Consider the following 17,028-nt stretch of genomic DNA (forward strand, 5'->3'; position numbering starts at 1 on the left):
GTAAATACCATCAGACATCCCAGTTTCATACGGCAGCATCCTTCAAACCAGGGAGTAACAGATGAGCACCTCTGCCCTTCTTTTAATGAATAAAAGACTGGAATGAGTTTTCAGGATATTTGATGTTTATTACAACTCTCCTCCGTCTTAAACTTTGATGTCTAATTTCCATGGGTTCTATCCTTTTATTAATCTGGCTTAGTTTCCATTTCCTTTACACCTAAAATACGAAGTATTGAGGATACAGATAAAGAAATCCTTTGTCTGTTATGTTGTGTACTGACCCAATATCAAAATGCTTTAAAAAATGAGCACCTTACCTCCCAGTCCTGGAAGTGAACTTGATCCTAAAGGCTCTGGCTGGCATACTCCATCTGCATGGCCCCAAAATTGAGGAAGAATTATAACCCTTCTTGTTTTAGTACAAATTGTGACTGAAATATTCATTCATCTTTTTAATCATGACAGAAAATGAGATGGAGATTTTGACCTCTGTTTTAGAGGTGAATTTTGAAGACTGTTTTTCCTCTTAATATATTGTTACCTGTTAGGACAAAGTTCTTTTACAGAAGCCTTGAGAAAGGAACTGAAACTGCCAGGGTTTTGATTCTAAAGACATTTCACATGTGGCAGCAGTTTGCACCAGATTGTTTGCAGTACAAAGCCAGGATCTGATTTGGTCATCGTTAATTAGTTTATTAAAAATAGTTTCTAACTTGAAATGATGCTCAATCCTTGCATGAATTTAAGGATGTCATGCCTTCAGTACTGCAATGAACAGTATTTTGAAGCACCCTGGTTGTGCACAGAATAGTTACCATCTTGAATTGTGATGTCCTTGTAGCTGTAGCAAACTCATCACAGACAGGAACTGTGAAATAGTACAGGAAAGGAAAGAATCTTAGGCAGCAGGATTTCTTGAATGTTTTAAAAGAATAGGGAACATTGTGTTCATATAAGGTTAGAAAAACCCCAAAATAACAACAAAAACACACACACACAAAACAAACCAAAAAACAAGCAAAAAGCCACCCCAAAACAACCCTCCCCAGGAATTCCCCCCAAAAGCCCCCAGAAACCCCAAAAACCCCATTAAAAAACCCAAAAAACAACACAAAACCCCTCAAAAGCTGGTATAAACACCTAGCTTGCCTCAAGCCAAAAGTCTGCTACGATCATGCTTTGTCTCAGACCATCTTTAGTTTGTTTCTATGGTGTTTTCAGGCTCTCCACTGTGACAAGCCAGACCACTGAAAGCATCAGCTTAATGCAGCCACATCCTCAAACACCAAAGGTGCAATCCAGGTTTATACAGACCCACACAGAATGTTTTCCATAGCCAGAATTCTCCTTAAACCAGGCAGCTGGCAAAACCATATTTCTGAAGACAACTCTTCCATGCAGATTTTGAATTAAAATATCATTGTTTGAAGTTTGTCAGCTTGAAGACAGCCCTAGACATGGACATGTCTATCTAATGCTTGTTTTACATTCAGAGATATATGAATAGATACCTGAGTTGCAGAAAATCTTGAATGCAAGATTTGAATAGAAATGTTAAAGATGCAATCTTAACTGTAGCACTACATTTAGACATACAAATGGCAGCAAAATTGGCATGAATCACAGGGACAAAGACAAATGATGCCACAACAGAGGGGGAAGTGTGAGCTGAGAAACCTAGAGTAGGTGACTACCCACAGGGCAAATAAAGCAGGAGGACACTGTCATAATAGCAATTGATAAATGAAATGAAGTATGGATATTTATGCTATATGTATTAGGTTTTCCTTGCCATTTCATTTGAATTAAATATCATTTTCTTCAGCCTTTCTAGGTTTGTTACATAGTGCTATTAGTTGGCATCCCTATGCCAGGATTTATCTGCACACTTCATTATTTGAGAACTGGCTGTATTGAGTACTGACTCTAGCCTTGGGCAGAAACAGCTTTTGGGACCTACCAGGCTGAGATTTGTGGGACTTCATGTGCTCTTCCTTACCAATTGAGCAGGGAAGATGAATTTAGCTGTGCACTTTGAAATACACAGAGCAATCTTAATGATCTCATCTGTGTGACAAGCCTTTCTGGTTACCTGCTAATTTATGTTGTGAACCAAGACCTTCAGATAAATCGGATTTTAGTGTAAATAAATAAGAGATGGCTGTCATTGAGCAGTCTTGATTACTTATCTTGCTAAAAGCCATCAGTCCCATGTTGAATTCATTTCAAGCAATAAGCTATTTCCATCCTGGCTTTTATCTTCCCACTGGGCCACCTTTTATTATAAGTTCTTATTGCAAGCTGGCAATGTGTCACATGTGAATGAAAACTGATGAGATCAGGATGAGAATAAGCTGGGCACCTCAATTAAAGTTTGATTTTAATAGCACTCTTTAGGTAACTTTTCAAAAGCACTATCCTAGCCTTTATTAAAATTGGCAGAGTCTATCAAAAAAGCAGGTTATTCACCTCTTCATGTTCATCACCCAGGCACAATAAAGATATGTAGGATAGCAGAGGTGAACAAATGGAACTGTGCATGTTCAGAGACACTGCAGAAATTCAGGTTTCCATAAAGTCAACTCAATCAGTTAAAAAAGTTTCCTGATCACTTCTGAGCCTTTACTGAGTGAGCAGCTAAGGCTGCAGTTTGAATACAAATTATGGGCTAACTACCAACTAACATATACGACTTACTTTTCACAAGATAGAATACACATAGGTTTTTTATTAATTCCTTTTCTATTGTTCTTCAAACTTTAATAAATTCTCAGATTTATATTTTTTCTCAAAGATCTTATTTTAAGAAAGCATGAAAGTAAAAAGTAAAGAGAATTGACTTTTAAAAGTTAGGTTAACATCTAGGTTAATTTTTTTGTTTTGGTATATATATTTTTTCGGTCTGTGTAAGTAGAAGACTTATGCAGGCAGCTTTTAAATTTTTTTTTTTTTAATTAAAGCCAATTTTTTTTTTGCTGCAGTCTCCTATATTTGAATATTTTAAATTTTGGAAGAGTGCTTCCTATCTTTCCTTTTCTGTTGTGATATTAAAGCCACAATGACTGGAAAGTGAACAGATTTTACAGTACTGGAAGACAAAAATAGATATATAAGTGACAATAATAAGATTGCATCTATTTCACTGCAAATCATATTTTTATTTATAAATAACTAATATGTCACTGAAAATAGATATAGTGCCCACATTTTCCTTATAAACCTGTTATCAGTTCTCTTGTGACCAAAACCACATGTTTAATCTCTAGGTATCTCTTATCTTTGACACTTCTAGACCTTTTTCCAATAGTCATGTAAAATAACAACATCACTGCTCATCTTAATAAAATAAATTTGAGTTATAAAATTAAAAATAGAACTAGAACTGAGCCTTTAAACAAAAGCCTTCAGACACTTCAAGTTCTGAAATCATCCTGTTGTCAAAATAGTAGTGATACAAGGCTTAAAATATTCAAACTAAATTAATTAATCTCTTTAAAAAGCTTACTTGAAGCCTGAAATAAAGTGATGTTTCCTGATGTTTCATTTAGGAATGTCCTGTTATCTACCCCACAGCTACTCAGTCACAGAGCTGTCTCTGATGATAAATCCAGCTGGAATTTTTTGGTTTGATTTTGGTTTGTTCTAAATACACTAAAATAAAATCTTCTTTGCTAATTTAGAAAATTATGTTCTCTGCTGGAAATATTCAAATAGGATTCACAGCAGTTTGATTTGAAACAGATTCTTCCTGTGCAACATTAACATAATGTTTTTGTTTGTTTTTTTTACAAAGCAAGATTAAGATTAAATAATTGCAATTTGAATATCAGCACACATTTTTCATGCCAACAATTTGTCATTTGATTGACAGACCTACCATAAAAATGTCAGATTTAATAATGAATTAGTTTTAAACCAAAAATTTTCCCAGTTATGTATTGTCTATATTAGCAAATAATTTAAATGCAAATGCAGCAACCAATCAGACTGTACACTTTCATTTTCTAAAGTGATAAGAAGTGTCTAATGGTGACTACTAAATCAGTAAAAGTATTAAAAGGAATTTCATGATATATTTATCACTCTTCTATACATCAAAGTTATATAAAATATGTTACATACACATGGAGATTTTACCTGTACTCAGGCTACCCTGAAAAAATGTGCAAGCATTAATACAGTATCATTAATAATACCATCAACCAAAAGCTCTATTAAGACTAGAAAAGGAATGTTATTTTCACATTAAAAAAAATCAATTATGATTTAATTCAGTCAAAAATTATTTAATGACATTTTCTCATTGATGTGAAAATACATTTGCTTTCTGAAATCATGCTAATTTTTTCAAAGGAGTCAGTACAAAAAAGAGATAGACTCAAAAAATTCACCCTTTCTTGACATTAGTGGTATTAAATGTTTTAATGTTAGTGCAGAAATTATTCTTAAGTTCACCACTGTGTTATGCTTTGATTATGTTGAAAGAAAATGCTTTGTTGCAAAACCAATCATAGCACGCATTTTTTAAAGCAATACATAAAGCAATATATTTATGGAGTTTTGAAAAAGAAATAAAAATAATTTGGAAGAAGAAATAGAATTGAGCTTTCTTTTATTTATTTGTGCACCATGTGCCTTCCCAAATACTCAAGTATATTTTTGCTGTCTGCACCCTGCTCTGTTTTGAAGTTACATCTTGTGGAGGAATTGAGGAACGAGAATGTCCCAGCACAGGGCAAGGTCCCACACACACACACACTCCCTGTAGCAACATTGTTGGAGTCAGTCAGTCAGGGGTCTCTCTGAGTTCTTCAGAGAGAAATAAGAGTGCAGGGATTGAATTAAAGCCTTTGGATGGATTGAAATATATTAAGCCACTCACACATAAAGTAGACATTTAAGTAGAAGTAAGTTAATAAGTTTTAAGATGAGTTCTAATGCTTTTAGTAATTGAAAGGTCTGGATTCCACAGTAGTAGCCTGAGTTCTAGTGAAAGCTGAAAAGTATTGATGTCTTCAATAGAGGCTCCAGGCCCACAGTTGTAGACAGGACTTAGTCATAATAGAGCTCTAGTAATAATATTGCTTACATTTCTTAGATAGAACAAGATAGGTCGTATGCATTGCTTATATATGTAACCTGGTGAGCTAAGAAATTGAAATACCAATAGGTTAAGGAATGGTGGTCTGAGCTTGCATCTTAGTTTGTTGGAAAAATCCTATATAAGGTGTGCATTGGGGAGAGTTATTGCTTTTAGCCATTGTGGCTTTTAGCCACTTGCCTTTAGCCATTCTGGCTTCTAGCCATTTGCTTACTACTCTTGCTAGGAGCTTTGCCATTGCTTTATGCTGTTGCCTGTTGAGACTGATGTGCTTTGTAATAAGATGTGCTTTGTAATAAATAACCTTTTTAACTACTAGCTGCCTTGCTTATTTAGAAAGTAATCTGATGAAGTAGGAGCCTAAGAGCTCCAGAGTTGGTGCCATGGAGCACGGAGGTCAAAGAACCTCACAAAGGTTTTGTTGCACTTCAGCCAAGCAAAGCACAACTTTGCTTTCACCATGTTGAGCAACTCATCAGAGGAAGAATCTTTGCTGAGCTATTGGCATCAAACAGAGAATCTTACCCAAACCTGCTCATATGTATTTCCTCACCACTGGGAAACTCCTGCTTGATCTTTACAGGCTTTTTTTTTCACATTCTTTAAACATGTCCAAACTGGCTGAGTTCATTCATGCTGATTTGACAGCTGGAAGAAAATATTTTGTTTTTCTTTATTACACTGTGTATCAGCTTCAAATGAGCTCATAGGCATTCTTAGCATTACTTGAGAGCTTAGTGAGATAATGGTTTTAAAATCTTCAACAAACCAGTATCCAGAAGATAATACACTTCATAAAACCACTGACTTCATCTTACCACTGTTTAAATCCCTCTAGCACTTAGAGAAATTGGTGTCATTTTTTTCCAATAAAATAACATTTGTAAGGTGTTAAAAGTTCATTTTAAAGTACTGTTGATGTAGTTCACAGGAATTTGCCTTAATAGCTTTTGTAATCCCTGGGTGAAAAAGCAGACCATTTGCTTTAGCAGATTATCTGTTTGGTTGGGGTTTTTTTCCAAATAGAAAGCTGTGGAAGGGATTTAGTTTACTGACAAAGCAAAAAAGTAAAGTAATTTCATTAACTATGTTAATTTGGATTTCCCTAGGAAAAAAAATCCCAAACTATAGTTTATTACATTTTCAATTACAATTAATCTATTTTTGAAATTCTAATTAAATGCCTGAGTGACAAAAATATTGTTTGGGTTTGTGATTATTTTTAAAGAGAGAAGTGTAATATAAATTTTATGTTTTCCAGATTTGAAGCTACTTAGCAGATTCTATCACAGACTTACATTCCTGATACTGGGCTTGAAATACAGCATTTATTACTTTATTTTGAGAACATAATGCTTTTAACATAAAGTTTTGCTTCCAGGGTCCTTTCTGGGAGAGATGAAAACGGGTGGGAAAAATAGTCTACTTAGATCTTTTTGCTTAATGTATTGACAGTGAATCAAAACCATGTAAACTTCCTACTATTCAGATTAAAGTTTGGCCTTTTGAACTTTTACAGACTTCTTGCAAATTGCCAGCTCTAAGGATCCTCCATGAGAAAATCTCTCATTCAGGAAACTGGGCTCAGGGATGTAGGGTATGCAAAATACTTGCTTAGAAGGAAAAGGCAGTGGGAAATTGCCTCACTACATATTAGTTCTGTGCTGGTACTCTTAATAACGTTGCTCCTGATGAAATAAAATGTGATTCTTTCACCTCAATCTGTTGTTAAGGAAGATTTTTGGCAGAGGCATTAGATGCATAGAGGATAATTACACACCATAATCACAATTTATGCAATTTCCACTCTAAGACATGGGGAATTGCAAAGAGAAAGGATTATTCACACTTACATGTCTTTTGTATGTAAGTTTTGAAGAGAGATTTATATAAGAAAAGACCAAAACATAAAAAGTAGAGTAAGAGTGGAAGAAAAACAGGCCTTATCTTTACATGTCAGGCTAGAAGTTCAAGTGCTTGATCTCACAAGCACATACCCATAGGAGTTCTGTTATATACATTAATGTCAGCCATGGCATGAGACAAAATACTGATTCATAATTCTATAATAAAATATTTTCTAGTGCTGAGAATACAGAAAATGCAAAATAAGGACAATAATTAAAACACATCTTGCTAACATATATAGCAAATAAAAAGAAATAACACTGAATTTCTGGAGGAGAGATGAAACAGTCATCTTTTCAGACAGATCCATCAGTTAGCATGGCTTTCTCATATTGAAATTGATTCCACAAATTTAAAATTTTCATTGATATGTTCAAATTGATACATTATGCACTACTCCTTCCCTCCTCAGCCTGTTGCTGAGCCAAGACAGAGTCGCTTTGTGGCTCTGAATTACCATGTCTCTGATTTATTTCAAGACAGTAAGTTCCCAAGCTTGGAGAAGTCAGTAGATGCCTTCATGCCCAGTACTATGGACTTGCAGTATCTTACAGGTTTCCTGATACTATCATATTTGTGACAACAAATATTAATTTATTGAGGCATCTTAGCAATTCTTAGCAAAGGATGGCCATCTCTGACATAAAATATAATCTTATTTTTCTTGTGACAATAGTATACTTTATAGCCCTCTAATGAAAATAAGATTTGCATCTTAGGCTTTTGAAAATTCTCATGGGAAAACAGAGGGAAATTATTGTTTTTTTCTTAATGCAACGATGTTTGATAGCCTGCTTCTTTGCTCATCCTTTGTGGCTACACAACCATGTCCTTGTGGACAAAAAAAAAAAGAAGAAGAAATCTTATTTGAATGTAGTTTGAAGTATATTTTGCCTATGTCAAATTGTGTCCTGTGACAGAGCCAAAACTACTTCAAAATCTATCACAGTCTGATGGTGCATGCCCTGTGGCACTGAAAAGAATATGCAAATTGGGTCTTTTAAAAAGCATAAGATGGACAGCTGTCCATCTTTCATTAAGGGAACACAGATATTTTATAGATTTTAGTCAGTTGAACCAGGCTGTGCACACATTTCTGCCCCTGTATAAAACAGTATCTAATGACTCCCATACTCACCTGCCTCTTCTCCTTGCCTCTAAGAGAATCCCACCTGTGCTACCAGTACAAACATGATCAGATTCTGGGGCTGTGATTTTCTTCATGGATTTTGAAGTGACTTGCCAATATCACTGCATTTCTGTCCAGTTTAATGTTAGCAGCATCTGAGAAACTTTGAAATGTGTTCTGTTCAGAGGGATGTATTCAGTAAGATCTGTAATACCAACAATACTGCTTAGGCAGAGCAACTTTGGGGAAGGACTTTTGTTTGTGTGCAGCAAAAGTTCTAAATCTGAGACAGAGTGACAGGGAGTATGTGTATTCTTGGAGTATGGCTTCTGTTAATCATGTGGGAAATTGCACGTTTTTTGAATGTTAGAGTTTCCTTCCCAAGAGAGCCATTGCAGCATTCCTGTATTCCCACAGGCTTTCCTGCTTGGAATGCAAACCAGTTTGCAAGACTTATTCATATTTTAATTGATCTCATGAATTCCAATTTCCAAAAGAATGTGTGTCAGGTCTATATTTGGCAGAATAAAAAATTTATTTTAGTCCTTTGAGGGTGGTCACAAAAATCAGTGTTACAATTGAAGGCTGTAAGATGTGTAAATTTAACTTTCCAAAAATGGTATTTGTTACCTTTTTGCAGTGAATGAGCAAGAAACCAGAAGAGAGTTTATGGCTACCTAGGTGTAAAAGGAAGAGGCCCTGTAAGAAAAGGTAACTTATTCAACCAACTGAGGATTGATTCTTTTAATAAGGCCAAATATGTGTTAGCATCATTGATCCTGGGGATTCAGGATTTGTCTGTAAACATTTAAATATAAATATATAAAATTTTTTGCCTTCTGAGTTTGTGCATTGATTTTATATTTATTATTTCCATTATCCTCACAGTTTTTTCTTAAGAATCCATTTGTCCATTCAATGCTTTGCTCAGTCAGAAGGAAGGAAATACTAAAAAAGTGAAGTCAAATTCATAATAACTATTCACTGCACCTTGGGAATACAGGATATGCCAAACTTTGCCTTTTTCCAATTTTGCAGATCACTTTGGCAGTCTTTTTTTCTTTATGTTGTACACAGGCTCCAATTTATTGCAGCTCACAAAAACAATCCAGTACCCCTTGATGCAAGCTGAGGTACATATCTTAAGTGCATTTTCTTTAGTGCTTCATTGGCATTTGTTCTTGTCACTCAGTGGAATAATACGACATAAACAAATGACAGTGTTCTTCCTGCTTGCTAAATACAAAATGCTCTGCGCACAGCTAAGAGAACTCATGCTTGTTTTGTTTTTGAAAGTGCTTTGTGGAAAATTAAATGCTAGTGAGAGACAGCATTTCTTTAACTATTTTCTGATTTAATGTAGACCTGGCAGATCTCCTGGGAAAGGGAAATCAATCTTTCTATTTCTTTTTTCTTAATATATTTATGAATTTTTTTGGCCTTTTCATACAACAAAAAGAGACAGATACAAATAGAATTCATATAACGTGAAACAGATAACTCTGTATCATTGATATACAAGAGTAAGGAGCAGTGCCATAAAAAATAATCCTCAGAAATATGAAACAAGCAAGTCTGTACTGTGAAAAAAGTAGTGTAGCAGTGATTAACATCATAATTGTGTAGGTTGTAGGTAATTCACTGTGTAGATTGCATTTTACCGCTAAAAAACTTGAAATAGAGCAAGCTAATATTTCTAATTTGCATTTAAATACTTTCCATAAAACAAACAGTCATGCAATTAATACCTGAGGGAATGCATCATTGTAAATACTCTACTTAGATAATACCAGAGTACTTAGAATACAGACGCTGCATATTTTTATTAACTGCGTTCAAAAGAATAGCAAAATCCTTGTGATCATTTATCTCTTTGCTTCCTAAAATTCTTAGCTTCTTTTCAATAAATTTTTATGGAATTTTATTAGGATTTAAATCAATGAGGTTTAACAGCAGCCAAATATGATTATTGTAGCACAGGAATATGGCAAACAGGCAAGCTCAAAATAAACTACATTCAAAGGTCATTAAAAATGTAGTGGTGGCTACTTATTTTTTGAGTGGAAATATGTAATTTCCCTTGGAAGTTATGTTCCTGATATGCATTTCTGATACATTGCTTTTCATGTCTAATAAGCTTAAATTTTGCATTGCAACAGTGTGACAACCTAGTTTGAAGAGGAGATGAGACTGTGTGAATTTGCAACCCAGAAGCAATTTTTTAACTGCTGAAAAATCCTTCATACATCCACAAAACACTACAGAAATCTAATGGAGACTTCCTAGATGCTAATTTGTTAGTATGAAAAAAAATTAAGCCTACTTATTATGTGCCATGTATCCTAACATAATCATAATGAACACTGTGAATTAGGCTGTGATGGAAAATGTTAAGTATGTGTAGCTAGAACTTTAGGAAATTGTTTACTTTGGGAAAACAACTGCATTCTGGGCTAGGCTTTGTTTCATTTTTTGACAGAAAGCCTCAGGCAGCTGAGAGACTAAAACAAAATAGCAACTGTGATCACTACCTTCAACCAACCTTCTCCCCTGTGAGATGTTTCACAACGAGAGGCTGTTTTTATAACTGCTTGCTGGCATTTGGGAGACAGAGCAGAGGGGCATAATGCCTTCTAGATTTTCTTGCTGTCAGAAGATTTTGTAAAATGTTCCCATTCCCCTCACAGAGATGAAGAAGGAGAAGTGGCCATTCTCTTTTATTCATGGTGTGAGAGGTCAGAGTGACCTGTGCTGTTCTTGTCAGGTCCCTGTGCATGTGTGTACTGAGAGCAGTGCACTGATGTCAGCAGTTTGTAATCCCACAGACAGGAATCACAGAATATAGAATTAATTTCTCTCCATCTCTCTGGTAGGCTCCCTTCAGATGCTGGAAGGCTGTTAAAAATTCTCCTTTCTCTTCTGGCTGAAAACCCTGACTCTCATACAGAAAGCATCTCCTATTGTGGTCATTCCAACAAAGTGTTAATACATTAGCACCAAGCCAAGACAGCACAAAACCATTTTACACATTTTAGCATTTCCATTATAAAATATTCATGCGATTTCTAATTCACCTTTTATATGATGGAAAAATAAATTATATCGCATTTGCATCTCAGTCTGGATGTTCACAATCCCTCAGAATACTTTCTTACTCTTGCTAGATCTGAATATCTGAGGGCTCCTTTGGATATTTAGGAGACAAAAAAACCCTTTCAATCACAGAGTAGACTCATCCTGAGAATTTTGTAAATTCTGGTTGTATAACTATTCCTTTAATAGTTGCATAGCAGTGATATATGCACAATTATTCTACATAAAGTCAGACTTTCTACAGAAAACATGCAATTGTTCTGGAGAAAATAAAAACTTAAAAAAAAAACAAACAAAAAAAAAACCCCAAAAAACTGGAGAAAATAAAAACAAATTATTCCAGTCACGTCATCTGCAAATTTATCTGTAAATATGTCTCAAACCAGGGTCCTCTGTTCTCAAGATGTTTCATTCTTCCACTGATTTTTTTCTAACCTGAGCAGTGAAATTTACTCAGATTTGACTTTAATGGACAATAAGTTGATGCAGAGAGAAACTAGGCATAATTAAGCCCTGCATTTTTAATAGTTTTCCCCTTCATATCTTCACTCCCAAACCATTCTTTTTCATCTGTTGATTTTCCATTCCATTGCTGCCTGGCTGCAATTTGAACATTATCTGAGATAAGAGTGAAAGGTTTTTCTTGTGATAGTTCCATGAAGCCAAACACTGACTCATTTCTTCTGTATATCAAAGTCTGAAATAGATCAAATAAAACCAGTCTGAGAAATATTTCACTCTCTTTTTTCTCTTCTCTTGGAGACATTGATTTATGTCTCTTGGGGAAAAAAAATATCCTGCTCTCCCATCCATGGTGCTGACACATTGGTCTTGTCTCTGCACAGTGACTGATAATAATAATAGTTGAAATCACTTTCAGCTATACTCATGACCAAATATGGTCTAAACTGAACCCAAAACATTGTTCATGCTATAATTGCCAGAGGAAAATGGTCTTCATGGATTCCGTTGTTACTGTTTTGTTGGAGTTTTTTTAATGTCCCTCTCTGAACTGTGCAATGAAACAGTAAGAAGACCTTGCTAGTGACAACCATGTCAGGACATTCATGTCTAATTCAGATTTACCTGACAATTTTGAGATGCAGAGATTTATGTATCTATATATAGTTGTACCTCTGGGTATAGCTAAATAATTGCGTTTCAGTGTTTTTCCCTCATCTGATAGAAAATGATCCATGATTTGACCCTTCATAGGATTCCATGTTTGTATTCTGAGCAAGCCCTACTAAGAATTTTATTTGTGCCTTTGGTGATTTTTAGCCTTGCTGTCATGCTGATTATTGTGTATACAGAGGCTTTAGTAGAGCATTAAGATAGATGTGACCAATAAAGCACCAGCCAAAATTAGACCCCTTTAGGAAGACTGGAGGTCAGCAGAGGTGTATTGTCTTACAGACTGTTAGGATGACAATCTCAAGACAGCTCCTGGCAAATAATATTTCCAAGATACTTTTAGAATGAAAGTAAACTTTTAAACAACAATGGAAGTGCCAAAGCCTGAACAGACATGGGACTGGTTACGAGTACCCCTTAGTCACTCTTAATACTAATGCAGGAGAATAAGGGTGCTTTTGTGTTTAAAAATGTGGACATAGGCATAGAAATCTGAGGCTTAACTTACTCCAGGAATGCCTTTCACTTCCAAACATGATTTAATAGTACTCTTCTAACAGTAATCTAAAAATAACTGTACTCAGTCTCCATCTTAAAATTGGAACTGGCTATTAAGAGAACTGAAAAGCCTCACATTTAACAGTTGACTTGGAGTGTTTTCTTTATTTAAAAGACCAAAAGAGAGGCTGAGAAAGACTATGACTACTGTCTCCGAATACCTTTCTGTGCTAAACTGCAGCGTGAGCAAAAATTGCCTAAATGAATATATTATATCTGTAAAAGGGCTCCTGAGCACTGGAGTGAGATAGAGTCATGCTGGGAATACTCATCTTCATAGCACTGAAGTTGTGGAACAATGTTCCTCAGAAGGAGGAGCAGTAAAAATTTTATTAGTTCCTAGATAATTTATGAAAGGTATAGAACACCTATAGGACTCAATTCTTCACCATGACAAAGCATGGGATTTACAAACTTTTAAATTCTTCTACCTATGGTTCAGACAGAGCAACATAGAGAAGAAAGCTGATCAAAGGAGGTGATTGTCCTGCTCTCTCTGCACTGGTGTAGCCTCACCTTGAGTACTCTGCAAAGTTTTGGGTGCCAGAATTCAAGAAAGATATGAAAATATTAGAGATTGTCCAAAGGGGGTGAAGGGTCTGGAGGGGAAGCTGTATGAAAACTCGCTGAGATCACTTGGTCTGTTCAGCTGGAGGAGAGGAGACTGAAGGGAGACCTCATTACAGCTACAACTTCCTCGTGAGGGGAAGGAGGGGCAGGCACTGATTTCACTCTGGTGGCTGGTGATGGGACCCAGAATGAGGCTGAGTCAGGGGAAATTTACCTTAAACATCACAAAAGGGTTCTTATCCCAGAGGGGGGCTGAGCACTAGGACAGCCTCCCTGGAGAAATGGCCACAGCACTCACTCTTGACAGAGCTCAAGAAGCATTTAGACAATGCTCTTGAGCACATGGAGTGACACTTGGGGGTGTTCCTGTGCAGGGTCAGGAGCTGGCCTTGGATGATCTTTGTGGGTCCCTTCCACTTAGAATATTCTATGATTTTTTAATTCTGTGACCCTGTAAGTAAGACTTTGTCATCACCCTCTATGATTTCAGAGCAACCAAAATGCTTTTATTTCTAGTGCTGTTAACCTGACATATTTTATGGATACTAAATTTGGTTTAAAATAAAACAGCATATGCAGAGCTAAGATCAGCTGTTATTCCAATTGTTTATGAGATGAAGAGGTAACTGTAGTCTTGGAGACACAGTTATCCAGGAGGCACAAGGAGCCATGAAGTTTAAAATTAAAAATAGCATGCCATTGAAGTGTGATGAAGTTATAACAGCTTTATGGCCATTTCTCCAGTAGGCTGCCTTTGCTTTACAGGCCTTGGTGTGCCATTAAATTCACTATGAAAAGCAAGCTGGGAAATAGCAGAGAAATTTCATGTCAATAAATAAGTGGGGAATTAAAATTGTTCCTTGTGAGGGAGTCAAAGGATTTGGTTAATAATAATATTAATCTTTTTCTAATTCTGCTTTCTTCTTTCCCAGCTAGGATATGGATGTGGTCTTATTTTGATGAAACATTTGCTGGCAGTAGGAAATGTAAAGAAAGCAGATTAGCATTATGTACTGCAAACACTATGGTTTTCAGTGCTTTTATACCTTAAAAATATCAGTGAGGAAAAAACAAATCAATCTGAATTCCCAGGGAGTATGGTAATGCCCAGATTCAAGAGAATCGTTAAGTCAAAGCTTTTCTATTAACTCTGACATGCAAAATTAAATTTTGCCCATACAAAAGCTACTATATTTCTTGCTGTTGAGGCATACCGGTTTTTCTAACATAAAATATAAAATACATACAGAAAGACTCAGAAAAGAAACCAAGAACCAGCCTGAGCCTATTGTGAGGTGACTAGAGCATAGGTTGCTTCTGGGCATTAATAGAAGCTGAAACCCAAACCCTTAACAGCCCCAGACCTGCTGGCCTCAGTTCTATAAATGTGTTCTGTGGTCCCAGTTTGTTACTGCCCAAGCTTGGGGATTTGCCCTGGGATCCTAGAGTGGCTGACAATTTTTCAGCTTGACTTTAATATTATTTTAAATCACTGAAATAATTAATTTTAAGAAATTCTTCATGCTTTGTTTTTGCTGTAAGGGATTTTACTAGACGGGCTTAGTGAAGCTTACCAAGCTTTAGTTTTTAAGAAGAAAATGGCAGTCTGCAACCAAGGCTTTTCTGTGCATCACAAACATTTTTCTCTGGCACTTGACAAATGAGGGTGTAACTGAAGAAGGCTTGAGAAAAGGAGATTTTTGAAGACAGACGGCTAATTGATAATCCAATTTGCTCATGCTCAAGAGAGATTTTCATCAGCCAGTCACTTCTTGCACAAAGCTTGTCATGCGTTTAACCAAAAGATTCCCAAAAAGATAAATCATTTATCTTGTTTTATATTACATTATTGATTTTATGCTATACCATATCAAATGTTATGATTACAGTTTGAAAAACATCATATCCCTGTGGCTTGAAAAAGGAATTCTTGAATGTCCTCCAACAAGATAAAGTACATTGTTGCAATTATACCAATAGAAAAAGACTTCTGAAGGCAAGAGATTATCCAAGTTAGCAAGGAACATAGCAAATTAGTGTAGAATTTCAGTAAACATCCAGAATAAATTAATGTGGAATTCTGTGTTAGAACTGTGGTGAAAAAAACCTTTTATATCATCATAGTTTTGACCTTTCAAATGATCACCTACTGTCATGAGAGTATAGTTAAGACAATGTCATGTCATTGTGAGATACCTGCACTAAAAAGGGACAACAGTGGTTCCTGTTAGTATTCTGCTTCTGTTATTAGTTTCTATATTACTCTGAATGAAAAGCTGTGATTAACAGGTCCATGAGTTGATATTTCACTGTGTATAAACCAGGATGCATCTGGTATTGCCTATGCTGCGATAGGTCTTTGGCAACAGTCCTTTTTGTCTTTTACAGAGAAAAACACAGATGAAAATAGATAGGGGCATCACATGAATGAAGTTGTCTGTGACACCTGTGCAATGCAGCTACAGGCTGGGAAATCATCTCTTGTACTGAAGAGTGAGAGAGGGGAAGGATTCATATTGAGACACAGACAATGTGTCCCTCTGCCACAAAGGGCGTTAAACAGTATTGATGAACTGTACTTTTGGATCCTTCAAAATAATGATAATTTCAAATTCCTAAATCAACTAGGGTTCATAGTAGGCATGCAACAAACCTGGGGTTCAAGGCAGTAGTTACTTATTTTCAAACAAGATAGATATTGCATAAAGACCAGAATTTTAAATGTGTGATATTACTTGTACCTACATTGTATTTCATTACTGATGGCAATGAAGCAACTTTGGATACCTCTGCAGGGCAAAAGAGAGCACTGACTACCATGTGTTCTATAGGTATGAACAAGGAACAGATTTCAGATTGAAAAACCACCAAAAAAATGAAATACCTCAAAAACACTCCTAAACTTTTTGGAGACAGTGGACAGAAAACCTAGTGTCTTTCTTACAAAAATGAGGGAATTTTATTTTGTAGGGTGTAAGAGATGTAAATTCAAGGCTTTATCACAATTTTGAATCATATTTAAAATAATCACATCTTGTGTTCACTGTAAGACAGGACCCCAGACCAGGAGGCTGCCTGGAAGGAGGTAATTTAGCCATGTAGATAAAGGGTTTGTGCTGTACCATTATTCCCAAATGAAAATAAAGCCATAGAGAGGTTTCAACCTATCACATGCTATTGGTTGGAATCACACTTGGCAAAACACTGCAGTCCCCTGTTAAATTCAATATGTCTGATTTCTTCATTGCCTGTTCTCGACATGGAAACTGACAATTTTAAAAATGAAATATAAATCATCATTTAATATAAAGTTAATATTTTAATTGATATAGTTAGCTATGTGTTTCCACCAAGGGACAATAAGCCAGTACATTGCATATTTTGTGTTTTTCAGTGTTTGCTGTGATTAATAACTAATTATAAAGAGGAATAAAATACTGAAGTCTGTCTTCTTGATATATTCTGTTCTACTACAACAGACATGGGGAGTAGAAGATTAATTTTAATGTACCTACCACAACAGAAAAATTGA

Source organism: Erithacus rubecula (assembly GCF_903797595.1).
Source record: "Erithacus rubecula genome assembly, chromosome: 4".
NCBI lineage: Eukaryota > Metazoa > Chordata > Aves > Passeriformes > Muscicapidae > Erithacus > Erithacus rubecula.